This window comes from Podarcis filfolensis, assembly GCF_964270895.1.
Source record: "Podarcis filfolensis genome assembly, chromosome: 5".
Classification (NCBI taxonomy): domain Eukaryota; kingdom Metazoa; phylum Chordata; class Lepidosauria; order Squamata; family Lacertidae; genus Podarcis; species Podarcis filfolensis.
Genome location: NC_139608.1, coordinates 6,473,553 through 6,492,827, shown reverse-complemented (window position 1 = coordinate 6,492,827; position 19,275 = coordinate 6,473,553).

Sequence of the window (19,275 nt, the reverse complement as noted above, 5' to 3'; positions counted from 1 at the left end):
CATATGTTATAGCCACAAGTCCATATGCCAGGGACCATTGCAGGTTTTGAGGCATGATGGCATGCACTGGGTGAACACCAAGGAATGGTGGGAAGTACGACCTGGGGGAATTTCCAAGGGATGGGAAATGATATATAATGAGATGAAAAAAATGTTGAAATATACGTTCATTAAAAAACTAGTAGCATTTTTACTAGGCATTGTAGGGGATGATATAAATAGAAATGATTGTAAGCTGTTTTTGTATGCAATGACGGCGGCAAGAATATTATTGGCACAAAAATGGAAGCAAGAAGAATTACTGACAAAAGAAGATTGGAGGATGAAATTGATAGACTATGCAGAATTAGACAAACTAATGGGAAGAATTCGAAACCAGCGGGACCAGAGATTCACAGAAGATTGATGTAAATTTACGGACTATTTGAAAAGTAATTGTGATGACCAGATTACATTTGTAAGTTTGCAAGAAGTTTTGTAAGGGGAATAATTTGAATTATCACATTATTGAACGAAAAGGATGCTGTTAGTTATGATAATTAAAGGCAATATGAATTTAAGAAATGCAGAAGAAATTATAAAAATAGGAGAGCACCAGAGGTGCTGATGGAAGTCCAAAAAGATTGTATAAGAGGTGAAATTTTGTGGAATGTATGATAATTATTATGTTTTAAAATTAATATTTTTTTTTTTTTTAAAAAAGGTGCGAAGGTGTTTGTGTACAGCATAGTAACAGCTAACTAATATTGCACCATGTACAAGTCTTTAAGTACATGTGGGAGGATTATAGAGAGCATAATCCTGTTTAAGAGTAGACATGATGAAATTGTCTGACATGACTAATTTAGCTTCATTAATTCCAATGAATTAATTCCCTGTGGAACGCCCTCCCATCAGATGTCAAAGAGATAAACAACTACGTGACATTCAGAAGACATCTTAAGGCAGCCCTGTTCAGGGAAGTTTTAAATGCGTGACATCTTAGTGTATTTTTGGTCTTTGTGGAAGCCGCCCAGAGTGGCTGGGGAAACCCAGCCAGATTGGCGGGGTACAAATAATAAATTATTATTATTATTATTAATCATAGACATACGTTACAGCTCAATTGCCAGGAATTAAAAGAATAATATCAGCACCAATCGTTCTGTGTAACTTCAAAGAGCAAGAAGGCATGGCAGGAAGCCTGAGGAACAAGTGCAGAATGTTAATGAGAGATAAAGCACTGACTCCTTTCCCAGCCGGATTTTCCCGCTGGATATCTTTTTAAATTAAGTGTGGCTAGTCCTCATGCCATCATATGACACATTAGTTGGGGTGTATGAAAACCTGGCTTCAGCACATGTGGAGATTTGGTTGATTATGGCATCTCTAAGAAGCACAAAACACTGCTTCTCTCGGCAAGCTCTTCCAGCATCTTTTGGGCACAGACTCATGTAGCAAAGGACTCCTCCAGAAAACTTTTTGATTACACATTCATCATGATTTGTGCTCATAATAATTTCAAGGTGGTTACATCCAAGTCCATTTTCAATACTTTTTATTCCTGCAAAGATTTTGAGGTGGTCACACAGTTTCATTTCCATTCCATCACATCCTTTAACTTTCTACTGAAAACTACACATGCACACTTATTTTTGTTGCACTTTTGCAATATATATAGTTTCCCCAGACAGCAATAATGCGGGAGTGTTCAGGAAGCATTGTAGAAGAACTAAGAAAGCAGAATATTCTTGTCAAGAATATGGTGCAGAATTCACCCTCAATAAAAATCCCGCCTGGTGGAACCAGTAGAACTAGTAACTGGTAGACATTACACATTATATCCTTAAAAACGGTGTGGGAAAAATTGGCTGAATTGGGTTTGTTTGCTGAAACTTTTCAGCATACTGGCTAATCTAAACAAACAAATAAATAACAAAAACAAAAACAAAGAGAGAGAAATGCCAAGCCCTCTCTCAAAGGTAGATCTTAACTCTTGTCTCACAGAAGGGAGTGGACCCTCCCAGCTCTCACCTGGGTGCTTCCCTTTCTTCCCCCAGTCTCCCACCCTGGGAGATCTTTCCTTCTCTGCCTCTCACACAGGGTCTTTCACTGGCCAGATATCAACTTCATGTGTGTATTCAAAATATTCTAAATGTTCATTCCAGTATGCTGTCCAATTGTATTCCGAGATAATATCCAGCTGTTCCTTGTTCTGCTAGGTGATATTTTCTCCCATCTTCAGCCCCAGACATTGCTATGAGTCAATAATAGTCCTCTTCCAATCCAGGATGATGACTTTATCTCCCCCCCCCCAAAAAAAATTCCAACCATTCCTCCATGTTTGAAAACAATAAATCCTTCATTTTTATTTAAACAGGAAACTCTCCACTGTAGTCATTTAATTTAAAAAAACAAACCCATAGTTATTTACTTGTATATTCATTATTTTACACCCATATTTATATCTTACGATCCCATTTCATGTAGGGAAATTTATCAAGAGAAAAAGAAAAGCACTTCCATTTCTACCACTTCCATTCTTTTCCCAATAGCATCACCAGAAGCTTGACAGGTTTTTCCTCTAAATTCCCTCTAAATTATACCCAGAATCCTTTTGGCATCATCTTGTAATTCTCTGCTTTAGAGAGACTAAGTAGCTTTTACATGCAAAGGCATGAACTTCAGTAAACATTGTTTGTTCTGAGATGGCAACTTTTCACATTGATTTCTGTAAGTAATAATTTCTCCTTGATTTTCCATAGGTACTGCATTTACTTTTTTTTCTATATCATTTTTATTAATTTTCCAACACAATTATACATTTTTCTCCATATTTTAACAATTTAAACTTTTTGACTTCCTCCCGCTTCTCTGGTAATCATCCATATTTACTCTTCAATTACGCATTCCCTTCATTGTATTGCCATTTGTCTTCTCTCCCCTTTCTATTTCTTATTGACAATACATCTCATACTTTTACAGTGCTTCTTGAAACCCCACTAGCGTTGTTTGCATATCACATACATTTTTCAGATAATCTACAAACTTTCCCCAATCTTTGATGAACTTTTTGTTTCGAACATATCTTATTTTCCCAGTCAGTCTATCCAGTTTCGCATAGTCCGTTAATTTCGATCTCCATTCTTGTATCGTCAGTACTTCCTCTTGTTTCCATTTCTGGGCCAATAAAATTCTTACGGCTGTAACTGCATACTGGAAAAGTTTACAGTCTTTTCTTCTTATTTCATTTCCTGTAATCCCTAAGAAAAAAGCTTCTGGTTTCTTAACAAAGGTGTATTTTAGCATCTTTTTCAATTCATTATATATTATTTCCCAAAAGCTCCTCACTTTCTTACATTCCCACCACATATGGTAAAACATTCCCTCTTTTTCTTTACATTTCCAACACTTATTACATGTTTTATACATTTTTGCAAGTTTTACCTATGTAATGTACCATCTATAAAACATTTTCATAACATTTTCTTTCAGCGCCGTGCATGCAGTAAATTTTAAATTTTCTTTCCACAGTTTTTCCCAATCCTCAAATTGAATATTATAACCAAAGTCTTTGGCCCAGTGTATCATTACCGATTTAACCTCTTCATCTTTCGTGTACCATTCCAACAATATCTTATACATTTTTGACAAAGTTTTATATTCATTATTTATTATATCTATTTGGAACTTGGAATCTTTTTCTACATAACCACTTTCCTTTATATCTTTTTTAAACATTTCGTTTACCTGGAAATAATGCAACCAATCATACACATAATCTTTAACTTGTTCATATGGTTTTAATTTCCATTTCCCTCCTTCTTTAATCACCATTTCCCCATATGTAGCCCATTTACCTCTCATATTAATTTTCTTTACACACATAACCTCCAACGGGGATAACCAATGTGGAACTCTTGGTTCCAAAAGACTCTTATACCTGTCCCATACTTCTATTAGCGAACTCCTGAAAATGTGGTTTACAAAACCTTTATGTACTTTCTTCTTATCACACCATAGGTAAGCATGCCAACCAAATCTGTTGTCAAAACCTTCAAGGTCTAGCAATTCCATATTTTCTAGTTTAATCCATTCCTTTAACCAACATAAACATGCTGCTTTGTAGTATAATTTCATATCTGGCAGGGCGAAGCCTCCTCTTTCTTTTACATCTGTTAATAGTTTAAATTTTATTCTTGGCTTCTTGCCCTGCCATATATACCTTGAAATCACTCTTTGCCAGTCCTTAAAGATCCCTATCCCCTTAATAATGGGGATAGTCTGGAATAAAAATAACATCTTTGGAAGCACGCTCATCTTTATCGTAGAAATTCTGCCCCAAAAAGACAGTTTCATTCTACCCCACACCTCCAGGTCGTTCCTTATTGCCTTCCAAACCTGTATATAATTGTTCTGGAACAGGTCAATATTTTTAGGAGTTAACCAAATTCCCAAGTATTTTACTTTCTTCACCACCTCTATCTCTGTCTGTTGTTGCATTATTTCTATCGTATTTTGCTCCATATTTTTAGCCATTATTTTAGTCTTTTTCTTATTCAATCTAAAACTGGCTACATTTCCAAATTGTTCAATCTCCTTCAATACTTCTTTAACACTTTCCATTGGTTCTTCCATCGTTATAACCAGATCATCGGCAAAGGCTTTAACTTTCTATTCATTCTGACCTACTGTCACCCCTTTAATTGAACTATTTTGTCCAATCACATTTAAAAAGACCTCAAGGACCGTTATAAATAACAATGGCGAGAGCAGACAACCCTGTCTTGTTCTTTTAGATATCTTTATATCTTCCGTAACTACATTATTAACTATCAGCTTAGCTCTCTGCTCTGTATATATTGCCTTGATTCCATTGAAAAACTCTTTCCCCACTTCCATATATTCTAAATTTTTCAGCATAAAATCCCATAGTACATTATCAAATGCCTTTTCAGCATCCACAAACATTAATATCACTTGTTTCTCATTCCTGGCAGTCAGAAATTCCAAAATATTAATTATATTCCTTACATTATATTTCATTTGTCTGCCTGGCAGAAACCCTGCTTGGTCTTTGTGGATAGTTCTTATCAATATTTTTTTCATTCTCTTTGCTAAAATCCCCGCAAATATTTTATAGTCCGTATTTAACAGAGAATATGGTCTGTAGTTTTTAACTTGAGATAAATCCACATCTTGTTTTGGAATCAAAGTAATAAATGCTTCTTTCCACGTTTCTGGGATCTCTCTTGCTTTTAGAATATTATTCATAACTTCTTTCAATGGTATCATCAAAACATTTCTCATTTCTTTATAATATCCTGATGTAAATCCATCTGGTCCGGGGGCCTTTCCCCTCTTCAGTTCTTTTATAACCTCTTTGATCTCTTCAACTTCTATTGGGGTGTTCAGCTGGTCTCTTTGTTCTGTCGGGATCTTCTGCACCTTTTTATCTTTTAAAAATCTTTCTATTTTATTCATATTGTTCCTTTCCTTATTTCTATATAATTGCCTATAAAGTCCAAGAATCCTTTCCTAATTTCTTTCGGGTTAGCTGTCTCTTCACCGTTCATAATAATTTTGTTGATTGTATTCTGTTCTTTTCTCTTTTGAATTTGCCACACAAGCCATTTACCTGATTTGTTAGAGAACTCAAAGTTTTTCTGTCGTAACCTTTTAACATTCCATTCCACTTCTTTATTTATTATCATTGCAAATTGAGTTTGGAGTGTCTTGATTTCTTGCTTGATTTTTAAATTATTTGGTTTTTTGATTAATTTTTGCTCATTGTCCATGATCTGCTTTAAAATTTCTTTTTTCCCTTTTTCCCTGTTTGTTCTTCAGTGAGTTCCGCTGAATAAAGAATCCTCTCATAACTGCTTTGCTTGCGTCCCAAACAATGTTCATCTTTGTACCTTTGTTAGAATTGTCTATAAAATATTCCGTTAATTTATTTTGTGCTTTTTCTATAATCTTCTGATCATCCAACAAATAGTCGTTAATTCGCCATCTAAACGTTCTTTCTTCAAAACCTTTAAGTTCCATTTTTATTGGACTGTGATCTGAAATTACTTTAGGTTGTATTTCAATTTGTTGGATTCTTGGAGTCAATTCATTCGATACCCATATTTGATCGATTCTTGACATTGACTGATTCGGTTCTGAATAGTAAGTAAATTGCTTCTCCAGTGGGTGTCTAAGTCTCCAGATATCAATCAAGTTACAGTTCCTGGTCATTGTAAAAAATGTCCTGGGTAGTTTCCCTTCTTTATTTATTCCTTCTCTTAATCTATCCATTTCCAATGAAACCACTCCATTCATATCTCCCATTATTATGATTTTCTGGTCCATATATTCAAAAAGTTTTTCTTCCAAAGCTTTATAGAATTCAGTCTTATTTCCATTAGGTGCATAGATCCCGACAATTATTAGATTTTCGCCTTGCCATTTGATCTGAACTGCTATAATTCTTCCTTCTTCATCTTTAAATATTTGTTGAGCTTCAATTTTGTTTTTGATATATAAAACAACCCCTCCTTTTTTCTCTTTATCCGAAGATATAAATTCATTCCCTAGTCTTTTATTGATCAAAATTTTTCTGTGTCTCCTTGCCACATGTGTTTCTTGTAAACATATAATGTCCAAATTTTTCTTTTTTAAAAATTGTTCAATTTTATTTCGTTTCTTTTTGTCATTCATCCCATTAATATTCCAATTCCATAGTTTTAGAGCCATGATAGAAGCCAATTAAATAAATTTATGTTAATTTACTATAACCTGTCTTCCTTTTCTTCTGCTTCTTTTTCTTCTTTTTTGGAACTCTCTTCCGCCGATTCTGACTCGTCCCTGGGTCCTACTCCTCCCTCTGCACCTTTGACCTCTTCTTCTTCCACTTGCAATTCTTTGTATCTTCTCGTAAACTTCCCTATTTCTTCAGGGCTTGTCAACTTACGTTTCTTAGTTTTATAAAAAAAGGAAATTCCTTCTGGGAATTCCCATCTGAAGTCAATCTTATTCTTCTTGAGAATCTGCACCAGTGGCTTATAAGGGTCCCTTCGTTTCAACAGCCTTATCGGAATATCTTTGAAGATGATTGTGTAGTTCCCATCTATATATAGTCTTTTCTGTCTATTCTTCTGTAGTATCAAATTTCTCATCTCTCGATCTTTAAACATAATTAAACAGTCACCTGGAAATTTCCTTGCCTTGGTTGTTCTTACTCTCATCCTGAATGCATTTTGCACTGTTTTTGTTACTTCTTCTACAGGGATCTCCAGCCACTGTGCCAGTTCTGTAACCGGTCTCTCTTTAACATTCTCGTTCTGAATTTCCGGTACAGATCTCAGCCTTAGGTTGACTTCCCTCTGTCTCAGTACATTCATAGCAATTGCGTCTTTAATTTCCTCCTGCGATTTATTTATTTCTATCATCTCCACCTTCATTCTTTCTTCCTCTCGTTTCACTTCCCTCATCTCCAATTTTGTCTTTTTCAACCCCTCTTCTAGTGATTGTGTTCTTTTAGAAACCTCTTTTATTTGCCCTTTCAGTTCATTAACTGTCTCATCAATTTTTTAATCCATTTTCCCAATTTTATTATCCACTTGTTCCATTTTATTATCTACTTGTTCTAATTTTGTTTCTAAATTCTTTTCACTTTGTTTAATTTCTGCAAACATTTTCAATATTTCTGCTCTAAAATCAGATTCTTGTTTTGACGGTCTCCTGTCAGTTGGTGTCCCCCCCTCCATCCCTTTCTTTTGTTGATGTGGCATTTTACCCAAGATATCCTTTATTACGTTCCCCACCTGTTCAAGTCACAGCAAATATGACCGAATTACTAATTTTAAATTTAAAAAATAGCTATGATGGAAAACCCACAAACTTTTTTACAAATAAAAATATCTTATAATTTCCTAAAGCAAAAAAATTAATTTAAGATTAATTAGTCCCCCTTTAATAGGGAAAGTTAAAGAGGAAGTCACAATCCTGACCAAAGTTAACCAAAGTTGAAGACAATCTTCTTGCCCCCACTTGGGCTAATCCTGATTGGGTTCTTCCTTCTGTATTTGTACTTGCCTCAATGGTAATCCAAATAAAATTGTAATCCAAATTGTAATCCAAATAGAGTATAAATACAAAAGATCAAAATTTTAAAAAGAAAAAATGAAGAACTTAACTCCAAATATAAATTATATCTTCCACTTAAGATGGGATGGTCCTTTCACAGTATCAATACGGAGAACCGATTAAACCTTAAATTTAATGTCTGGATTATCTGTTTAATATTCCAAAGGAATGGTGTTTAGTGTCTGCAGAAAATAGCAACAAATAACCGAAAAGGAAAGCTCCACTGAGAAAGGAAAAACAGCACAAGGAGGAAATGGAGCCAAGGTCACTTCAAAAAAGAAGAAAAAAATTCCACTAACATTGGAAGAAGCACAGAAAAACAAGTTGTAGTAACTTAATCCATCCACTAGGTGTCCGTGCCCAAATCCGAGGTGAATAAATTAATAGTCCAGATAAACAAATTCCAGCTTCTGTTTTTATATACCGGAATTATAAAGCCAATTAATGAGGAGATTGAAGGTACATAATAAATATTAAATCCTGTACGTTGCAACTGCAGCCTTTTCAAATTCCCTTCTATTTTACTATTAACAATGGGGTCGGACGCTTCTCCTTTCTTTATCCTTAAAAGCGAAAGTGGGAAAACAAAGAACTTGGCTCTCTGTAAGTCCTCTGATCCATCAAAGATCTCTATTTACCACAATAGTTCCTCTGTTCCCCCTTTTGGAGGTACTGCATTATCAAATGGTCACACCTGGAGGCAATAGAGACGCTTTGGTGTAGTTACTATGCAGAAGCTGGGGCTGGGGAAGAAATAGCACCAAATAGCAGAGGAGGCTCATCAGCTCATGGAGGTTTTTGCACGTTCAAAGGGTATGTGATGCTAGGAGATGGTGCTGAGCTGGCGTATGAAGATATATTTGTGTACTACCTCTGTCCATTTTAGAAAGGAATGTGATATGTTTTTCTTGGTTCCTAATGGAGATCCCAGCAGTTTCTCTTGGCCACCATGAAAACCCACTGTCAGTATGAACAGGAGCAGCTGAACTAACATTAGAATAATTTTATTTTGCAGGGCACCCACTTGACCCTTCCATGCCCATCACTAATTCAGTCTCCAACGTGATATGTGAGGTGGCTTTTGGGCATCGATTTGCTCTTGAAGGTGAAAGGTTCCAGAAGCTGATAGAAGCCATCGATTTTCTCCTAAAATTTATGAGTAGCTTTGTTCATGCTGTGAGTGGTCATTTTTATTCTTACTAAGCCAAACAGGTCTTCCAAGGGCCTTAATACCACAAATCAGTATTCTGGAATGCATTCTGATAGAGGATAGAGGGTTGGAGAAATGAGATGAGGTTTAAATTGATCTGAGATAAGGGCCACTTACTATCTCACAGAATTGATGATTTTGAGTTATGGTGCTGGAGGAGACTCTTGAGAGTCCCATGGACTGCAAGAAGATCAAATGTATCCATTCTTAAGGAAATGAGCCCTGAGTGCTCACTGGAAGGACAGATCGTGAAGCTGAGGCTCCAATACTTTGGCCACCTCATGAGAAGAGAAGACTCCCTGGAAAAGACCCTGATGTTGGGAAAGATGGAGGGCACAAGGAGAAGGGGACGACAGAGGATGAGATGGTTGGACAGTGTTCTCGAAGCTAAAAACATGAGTCTGACCAAACTGCGGGAGGCAGTGGAAGACAGGAGTGCCTGGCGTGCTCTGGTCCATGGGGTCACGAAGAATCAGACATGACTAAACGACTAAACAACAAAACAACAACAACAACTATCTCACAGCCTCATCAATTTCTCATGATTATCACTGAGATAAAAAATGTTAGGAATGGCCTTTCCCAGAGTGACAGCGAAGACTCTTGGGAGGCGGTTGCAATGGACTTTATCACGGACTTGCCACCCTCTCAGAAAAAAACAGTAGTCTGGCTGGTGGTGGACTTGTTCATGAAAATGGCGCACTTTGTGCCGTGTTCAAAGTTGCCATCAGCAATGGAATACGCAGGATGAAACGGTTAAATCTGCTATGATTAAATGGGCACAACATGTTCGACATAACATTATGTTGGCTGACTGGGAACAGTTGTGGACCACCGGTATGAAATTTACGGCATGTAATGCCTTAAGAGAGAATATTATGAAAATGATATATAGGTGGTACATGACACCAGTCAAGCTTGCAAAAATCTATCATTTGCCCGATAATAAATGTTGGAAATGTAAAGAAAATGAAGGTACATTCTTTCACCTTTGGTGGACGTGCCCAAAGATTAAGGCTTTCTGGGAGATGATCTATAATGAAATGAAAAAGGTATTTAAATATACCTTAAATATACCTTCCTGAAGAAACCAGAGGCCTTTCTCTTGGGCATAGTCTGCCAATTGGTGCCAAAGAAGGACAGAACTTTCTTTATGTATGCAACAACAGCAGCAAGAATACTTATTGCAAAGTATTGGAAGACACAAGATTTACCCACCCTGGAAGAGTGGCAGATGAAGGTGATGGACTATATGGAATTGGCGGAAATGACTGGCAGAATCCGAGACCTGGGAGAAGAGTTGGTGGAAGAAGATTGGAAGAAATTTAAAGACTATTTACAGAAACACTGTAAAATTAATGAATGTTAAAATGAGGTTGGATTGAAAATAAGTGGTATTAGCAACAAAGTTAATAAGAATATGCTAAAATGGATTGATAATGGATGAAAATATAGAGTTATAATATGTTAAGATATAGAGTTAAGATAAAGGAAAGAGGGTAAGGATTTGCTGACTTGATTATGTAAATGGGAACACAAAAAGGGGAGGTGCGAGGAGGTCAAGGAAACAAGCTAATGAGTTTAAAGATACAAAAAATGGATTTGTTTTTAATTTTTTCTGACTTATTCGTCTTTTGTATTTTGTATGTTTATTTTTTCTTTTTTCTTTTTTCTATTTTATATATTTTTGTATGTTTTCTTTTTATTTATCTTTTTAAATATGTTTTCTTTCTATTTTGTAAACCTTTGTTTTTTGTAAAATCTCAATAAATATTTTATATAAAAAAAACAAAGTTGCCATCAGCACAGGAAATGGCGCAGTTGTTTGTCAACCATGTGGTCAAGCTGCATGGGTTGCCATTGCAAGTGATTTCAGAGAAAGGGAAACAATTTACCTCGCAATTCTGGAGGAGGCTGATGCAGCTGTTGGAGGTGGAAGTGTGTCTGATTGATTCCTGCCCACACTGAGAGTGATGCAAGCCTCCCCCGTCCTGGAATGCAGACTATAAATTCCCAAGACAGCACAGGGCAAACATTGGCTCAAGAGGAGGAGGAGGGGTAGGCTGCCCCAGAATCTCCTCAGAGCAGGCATAATAGTAGAGTACGGGTGCAATGGTAGCCCAGCAGGAGGTGGAGCAACCAGTGGAGGATATCCTGCTGGTGTCAACAGCTTCATCCAGTGGGTCCAACTATCTCATAGCGAGAGAACTGAGCCGGGAGGGTTCAGACTGAGCTACTGTGTAAATACTCAATAAATCTAAGAGTAATGAAGCTGCAAGCTTGCTGTGTCTTCCTGTGAGAGAGACATTGTAAACCTGACAAAAAACATGAGTAAGAAGACTTTGTCCACAGCAGGAGACTCTTTGGAGGAACGATGGGATAAAGATGGAACAATGACATTCAGAACCGGTCTCGAGAGCCCACCAAAGGGACCAAACGTGAATAAATAACCCCAGGTGTGGCCCCTGGGTGCACTTCTAAGCCTAAAATTTCAGATTAAAACTGCAGAGTGAAAGGAAAGGATGACTTTTTTCTGCCTCCCCACTTCCAGCCACTCTCTGAAGAATGGAGAAGAGACACTCTTAAGAATATTAGGGGGTCAGGTAGGGGAAGCATGGCTTTGTTTTCTGCAGTCTTCAGGTGAGGACTAGACCATGTGAAAAATGAATATAAGATTTTAGCTGCAGTTCATTCATTTTCAGCTTTGCATTCATGTTATTAAAAAAGCACACCTAAAATTCTGTTTCTGCACCCATAACCTAGGTTTAAGGTGCCATTTAGCTCAGAGCTTTCATATTTCAGTTTCTAACACTGATTTATATTAGTCAACTTTTCTTTTCTAGCTCCTTATGTATTCAGAAAATGTAAGTAAATGATCTTTAATGAAAAAACAGGGAAGGAGAAGAAACATCTTTCTTCAAGGTTTAATTTTTGGAGAGGAAAGATTGGCATTAAATGACTGTTGAGCTGGAGGATTTAATAAATACAACTAAAAATTTAAAAAATGGAGAAGTATACATTTTGAACGATGGCTCTCCATTTGTGTATTAGGCAAATTTGCTTTAAAATGTGAACTGAATTGAATTTCCCCGCATCCCTATTCTCCACCCACCCCCCACCTACCACAAAAGGCCACTAACTTGTTCCAGGAGGGGTCCTCTGATTGTGCCCAGTTTTGGAATGATGCCTGGGAGCTGGGAATATATTTTGAGCCATAGTTTTCTTTCACATTTTCAGCGAGGGACAATTCACAGAATCCAATCATTGTGGAATTCCAGAGAAGCTATAGACACCTTTTTTTTTGTGAGACTCAAACTAATATGCTAGCCCTGAAGAATAATGCAGATCATATTTTTAAAGTGCTAATCCAAAGCACAAACAGTTTGAACACGCTTCCTCATGGTAATGTCAGCATTTCTGCTATCTTTCCTTTAAAAAAAAAAATCAAATTACAACAAAAATTACAAACACTGAATCCAAAATAAAACTATGCAAACAAGGGGAAAAAACAGAAAAAGGGGGAAAGCACACATCTACAAATAAAACTGTATCTACATTCTAATCTAGTCATTACATACATATACACATATTGACTTCCTTCCTTTGTTCTAAGACCTCAAAAATTTTACTCTTTCTAAATTGTTGTGATTACCTCTATCGTTATACTTTTTACATCATTTTGCTTTTTCTTTAACCCTACAAAGCATCATTCATTACATACCGATATGCTTACTCCAGAACAATGTTTTTTCATATGCTGTGACACATTCCCATTCTTTTAATAATTTCTGGTCCAATTGTCCTCTTATGAATGCTGTGAGTCTTGCCAGATTTATATATTCACAAAATTTAATTTGCCCTTCTTTCATTGATGGATTTTCCCCCCTTTCCAATTTTTTGCTATAAGCATCCTGGCAGCTGTCGTTGCATAAAGAAATACTTTCCTTTGATTGTCAAGTATATCGTTTGTGATTATACCTAAAAGGAATGCCTCTGATTTCTTACTGAAAGATATTTTAAACATCTTTTTGATTTCTTCATATATTTCATTCCAAAATTGTTTAATAGGTCAGCATTCCCACCACAGATGAAACATTGTTCCTATTTCTTTCTTGCATCTCCAACAGGTATTTGATTTTAATTTGTAAATTTTAGCCAATTTTACCAGAGTTAAGTACCATTGGTACACCATTTGCATCAAATTTTCTCTGATTGTGTAACATGCCGTAAATTTAATATCACATTTCCATAATTTCTCCCATTGTTCAAGCCGAATTGCGTAACCTATATCGCATGCCCATTTAGTCATAGCTTCTTTTATTTCTTCATCCTTTAACTCCCATTCTAATAAAAAATTATACATTTTGGATATACTCTTTTTTGAGTTTTGTTGGATAGTGTTCTCAAAGCTACCAGCATGAGTTTGTCCAAACTGCGGGAGGCAGTGGAAGACAGAAGTGCCTGGCGTGCTCTGGTCCATGGGGTCACAAAGAGTCGGACACGACTAAACGACTAAACAACAACAATGTAATGCTTTTTGTAATTTTGATTCTTCTTTTTCAAATCCTATTGCTTTATCCTGATTAAATATTTGGGCAATTTGATGATATTGTAACCATGTGGTGCAGTATTGGGTCACCTCTTCATATGGTCTTAATTTTAATTGGCCCTGTTCCTCCTTTAGGAGCTGCTGGTATGTCACCCATCTTCCTATCATATTTTTCTTTTTAACTGATATTACTTCTAGCAGTGAAATCCACCATGGGGTTTTCAGTTCTAACAACATTCTATGTCTCACCCAGACCTTATATAACGAATTTCTAATTGCATGACTTAGAAATTCTTTGTGCACCGCCACTTTGTTGTAAATTAGATAGGCATGCCAACCGTATCTGTTGTTCCATCCCTCCAAGTCTAAAATGTCATTGTTATCTAATGTAATCCAGTCTCTCACCCAACTAAAGCATGCCACATCATAGTATATTCTCAGATCTGGGAGTTCAAAGCCACCCTGCTCTTTTATGTCAGTTAATAATTTATGTTTGATCTGTGGCTTTTTGCCATGCCATATAAATTTTGTTAGGTCTGTTTTCCATTTTTTAAAACAATCATCTTTACCTATTATGGGAATCATTTGAAAAAGGAACAGGAATTTTGGTAAGATATTCATTTTAAAAGCCAAAATTCTACCCCCAGAGTGTTAAATTCAATCTTGTCCAAATTTCCATTTCTCTTTTTATTTCTTCCCCAAAAAATTTATAACTGTCTTCAAACAAATTTATATTTTTCATTGTTATTTGAATTCCTAAATATTTCACTTTTTTTTTTTACAATTTGTAATCCAAATTTTTCTACCAGTTCCTTTTTCTCTTGTTCTCCCATGTTTTTTACCATTAATTTCGTTTTTCTTTATTCAAAGCAAAACCTGACACCTTTCCAAAGTTTTCCATTTTTTCTACAGCCTTTGCTATGCTTTCCTTTGGGTTTTCCACCATTAGCACTAAGTCATCTGCAAATGCCCTTATTTTATATATTTTCTCCCCTAAGGATATTCCATTTATTTCTTGGTCTTTCTTGATTTAGTATTTTTAAAATCAAAATGAATAATAATGGTGAAAGCAGGCACCCTTGTCTGTTGCCCTTCTGTATTTTAAAATAATCAGTCATGTCATTATTTATTTATTTATTATTATATTTGCTTCTTGTTCATAGATTGCTTTTAACCCTCTTGCAATTTGGTCTCCCATGTCCATCTGGTCTAATATTATTTTGAGAAATTTCTGTGAAACTTTATCAAACACCTTTTCTGCATCCACAAATACAAAAGCTACCTTCTTATTCAGTTTTTCCTGCCCGGCAAGAATCCTGCCTGCTCTTTGTTTATACAATCCTGCAAAACTGTCTTTAATCTTGTTGCCAATATTTGGGCATAAATCTTGTAGTCATTATTGAGTAGTGATATTGATCTATAACTGGTTATGAACTCAATTTCGTACTTGTTTCGGGATTACTACTATATGAGCCTTCTTCCAGGTATTGGGAATCTTCTCGTCTTCTTGTATTCTATTTAAGAGTATCGTCATAGGTGATAATAGTGATTCCTCTAATTTTTTGTAATGTATTGCGGTAAGACCGTCCGGGCCCGGGGATTTTCCCAATTTCATCTTATCGTTTGATGTAGCTCTGTCATGGTTTTGGGGGAGTTTAGGTCTTGGAGCTTTTCTTTCTTAATTTTGGGTATGTCCTTTCAACATAAATACTCTTTTATTTCATCCTCTGTCTCAGTTCCTACTTTATATAGCTTGTTATAATATTTTATAACTTTTTAACTTCCTCGGGATTATCTAAAGTTCTTCCTTCTTCCACTACTTTATCAATTAGTTTTTCCTTTTGTCTCTTTTTCAATTGCAAGGCTAGCATCTTTCCGGGTTTATTTGCAAATTCAAACAACCTTTGTTTCATCCATTTTATATTATCCTCGATTTCGCTATTTAATATTGCTGATGCCTGTTTGTAGTATTTTTAATTTTTGGCTTACTAATTCATTTTTTGGTTGTTTTGTTAATAATTTTTCATTTATTCCTATTTCTTTCCTTATTTGTTCTAGTTTTTGCTCTCTATTTCTTTTCCTTATTGCACTTTGTTGTATGTAAAAGCCTCTTATGAAAGCTTTACTTGCATCCCATATTGTTCTGATGTCTGTATCCTGTTCTTTATTTAATTCAAAAAATTCTTACATTAATTCTTGCACTTTTTTCATAGTCTTTTCATCGTTTAATATTATTTCATTAAGTCTCCATCTTTTATTAATTTTCTTATGTTCCTTTAATTCTAATGTGACTGGGTTATGATCTGTAATAATTTTGGTCTGTATTTCTGCTTTTTTAATTTTAGTTGTTAAGTTATTTGTTAGCCATATTCCATCAATTCTGCCGGCTGTTTTTTTTTTTTTTTTTTTTTTTTTTTGCTTCCAAGGAATGTGTATACTGTCTTTATCCTGGGTTTTTATATCTCCATGCGTCAATCAAATTTAGGTTTTCTACCCTCTGAAAGAAGGTGTCTGGGAGTCTACCTTTTTTTGATTTTCTTTCTCTCTCTGTCCTATCTATTTCTATTGATGTAACACAATTTAGGTCTCCCATCAGAATAATTTCCTCTTCTATAAATTCCAGTAAATTAGCTTCTACTTTTCTGAAAAATTCTGTTTTGTTACCATTCGGTGCGTAAATTCCTACTATAATTAAATGTTCTTTACCATTTGTTATTTTTACCCCTAATAATCTAGCCTCATCATCCTTAAAGATTTTCTTTGCATCTAGTTTAGGGTTTGCATAGATCACAATTCCCCTTTTCTTTTTTACATCTGAGGATATAAATTCTTGACCCAATCTCTTGTTTACTAAAACCCTTCTATAATTTCTAGTCACCTGGGTCTCCTGCAAGCATATGATATTGTCCTTTCCTCAATTCATATTCCATTCTATTTCTCTTTCTCTTATCATTTAAACCGTTAACATTCCAAGATATAATTTTTAAATTTATTTGTTATCTACAATGGTTTCATTGAGTAAATAAAAAAAAGAAAAAGAAAGGAAAACTCAGAAGTTTGTGAATTTTGATATTGTTTTTTCCAATCTCTTCCCCCCTCTCTTAATACCTGCTTGTCTCTCTATACTTCTTGTTGTGTCTCCGTAGCAGGCAGCGAGGCTGCGTCAAGGAGGAAGGGGAGCTTAGAGGAGGGGGTGATGTCAGCTGCCTCCCATTGCTGGCAGAGAGGGAGAGCGTGGAGAGACTGTTCAGTTTCTGTTAATTGATTCTCATGAAAACTTACAGATTCTGGCTTCACACAATTAACTCAAGGCAGTGTCAATTTACTCTTGGCAGAAAGCCAAGGTCTGCTTGACCTAGAAACTACTTACTCTGATTGGTTAACGACCAGCACTCAACTCTGTTATCTAGGAATGCTAGCACAGTTTGGTGTTAGGTGTGTTAGGAGTAGGAGTGCTGTGTATGGTTAAGAGAGAGAGAGAAAGAAAGGATTTATTTTGCTTTGTTTTGTATGCAGAAACTCTGCTGGTTTTATTTTTCCTTTTAATAAATCCTGTAAATAGTTATTCTGAGTCTAGCTGACTAGTCATTTCCACCTCAACTAGCTTCTTCGCTGTGCAGGAAAACTCTGCTACGTTTGGGCTAAAGCCATTAGAGCTTTAGAGGAGGAGGTAATTAGGCAATAATGTGGACTGAGGGAGGAGCAGCCTAGTTGCAGTAAAAGCCTGAGCTCCGAGAACAAGGAGAAGGAAGGGAGGAGTTCAAGGGGGAAGACACAGACTGACAGTTTAAGCTAGGACTCAGAGGGAGAGCCACTGGAAATAGCCCATCCCATGATGCACAGGTGAGCAAGAATTAATGAGAGGCATGAACAGGAAAGGAAGCAAAAGTGGGGCTTTAAGTGGAGGAAGAGGAAGGGGCGGAACTCAGACTCAGCAACAGCTAATTTGGAAGCAGACACTGAATGACTGAGCTCCAGAGTGATTTGTGTGTTTTGAGCAATAAACCTGAGTTAATTGCTGCCGGAGTTGTATCGCTTCTGTGGGAGAGACCCAACCATTACAGGTGGAGGGAAGTCCAAGGATTCAGAGAATCCTATATGTTTATGACTTTTATTTGAATGTAAATGTTAATTGTAAAATTGAATGATAATAAAAATGTGTTTAACTGAATTGCGTCTTTGATGTGTCTAGATCCAGCACTACTTTGGAGGGTAGGACTCAAATCAGCGGTTTCATGTTACAAAAAAGAAGATTCAGAAATAAACATATGAAAAATTTTCTGACAGTAAGAGCTGTTTGACAGTGGAATGGTCTCCCTCGGAAGATTGTGGACTCTCCTTCCTTGGAGGTATTTAAGCAGAAGTTGGATGGCCATCTGTCATGGATGCTTTAGCTGAGATTTCTGCATTGCATGGGGCGGGACGTGGTGGCCCTCAGGGTCCCCTCCAATTCTACAATTCTGCAATTCACTGGGACCCAGGTGAATGCCATGACCTAGAACCAAAAGTAGAGACCCACTGGGGTCAGCACAGCATGTAGGCAGTTTGGATCATACATTGCTTTCACAGAGTGATTACAGTACGAATATTTCTGCTCTAGGGCAGTATCTAAGAAGCACAGGAATGTGTCTCTGTTAATTCTCCTTGACCACTCCTTGGCTTTCTAGGTCATCAAGACTGCTTCTTCCACCCTTCCCCTCCACTGCAGGAGGAGGAAGAGCCTCAACACACCCAACTGTTGTCAACATGGGCGGAGAAGGGGGATCGAATATAAGTTGGCACTTATGCTCTTACCCATTGTTTCTCTAGGCTTCTATCTCTAATTTTCTTCCCTGTTTAGAGATAGAAACCTTGACAAATAAAGAAGATTCAGAATCTTTGTGTAAATCAGGAATAAAGGGAGAACGAATATTTATAAGGAGTGAAATTATTCAGGGGTGTTACTCTTCCACTTCAAGCAGTGAATCACCAACTTTTTAAAGCCAATGAGCACATTTGGAATTTTGAATAAGGAGGGAATATATGAATTAGTTAATTTAGTGTGGTGGCAACCATGCATTTGAGTTGGTTGCACTCTCCCAGATGAACTCCCTCCAAGAGAGAGAGAGAGAACCAAAAAGGAATCAGAAAGAGAGAATGTCCGCATGCACACTTTGCTTTTCCTAAGGGTCTGGGTTTCATATTCATTTTTTATTTAATGAACATTTGGTACAAAATTCTTTCCCAAATATTTGTGTCACAAAAATGGTCTTAAGATAGCTTGGATTCTAATTACAATTTATATTGATCAAACACCCTCTCATTTGCGTGACCCATGTAAGACTGATTATAGTGTTCAATTGTATTACATGACTTGCAGTCACGTTCCAAGGCTACTTGCAAATGGTGTCACACCCCTTTTTGATTA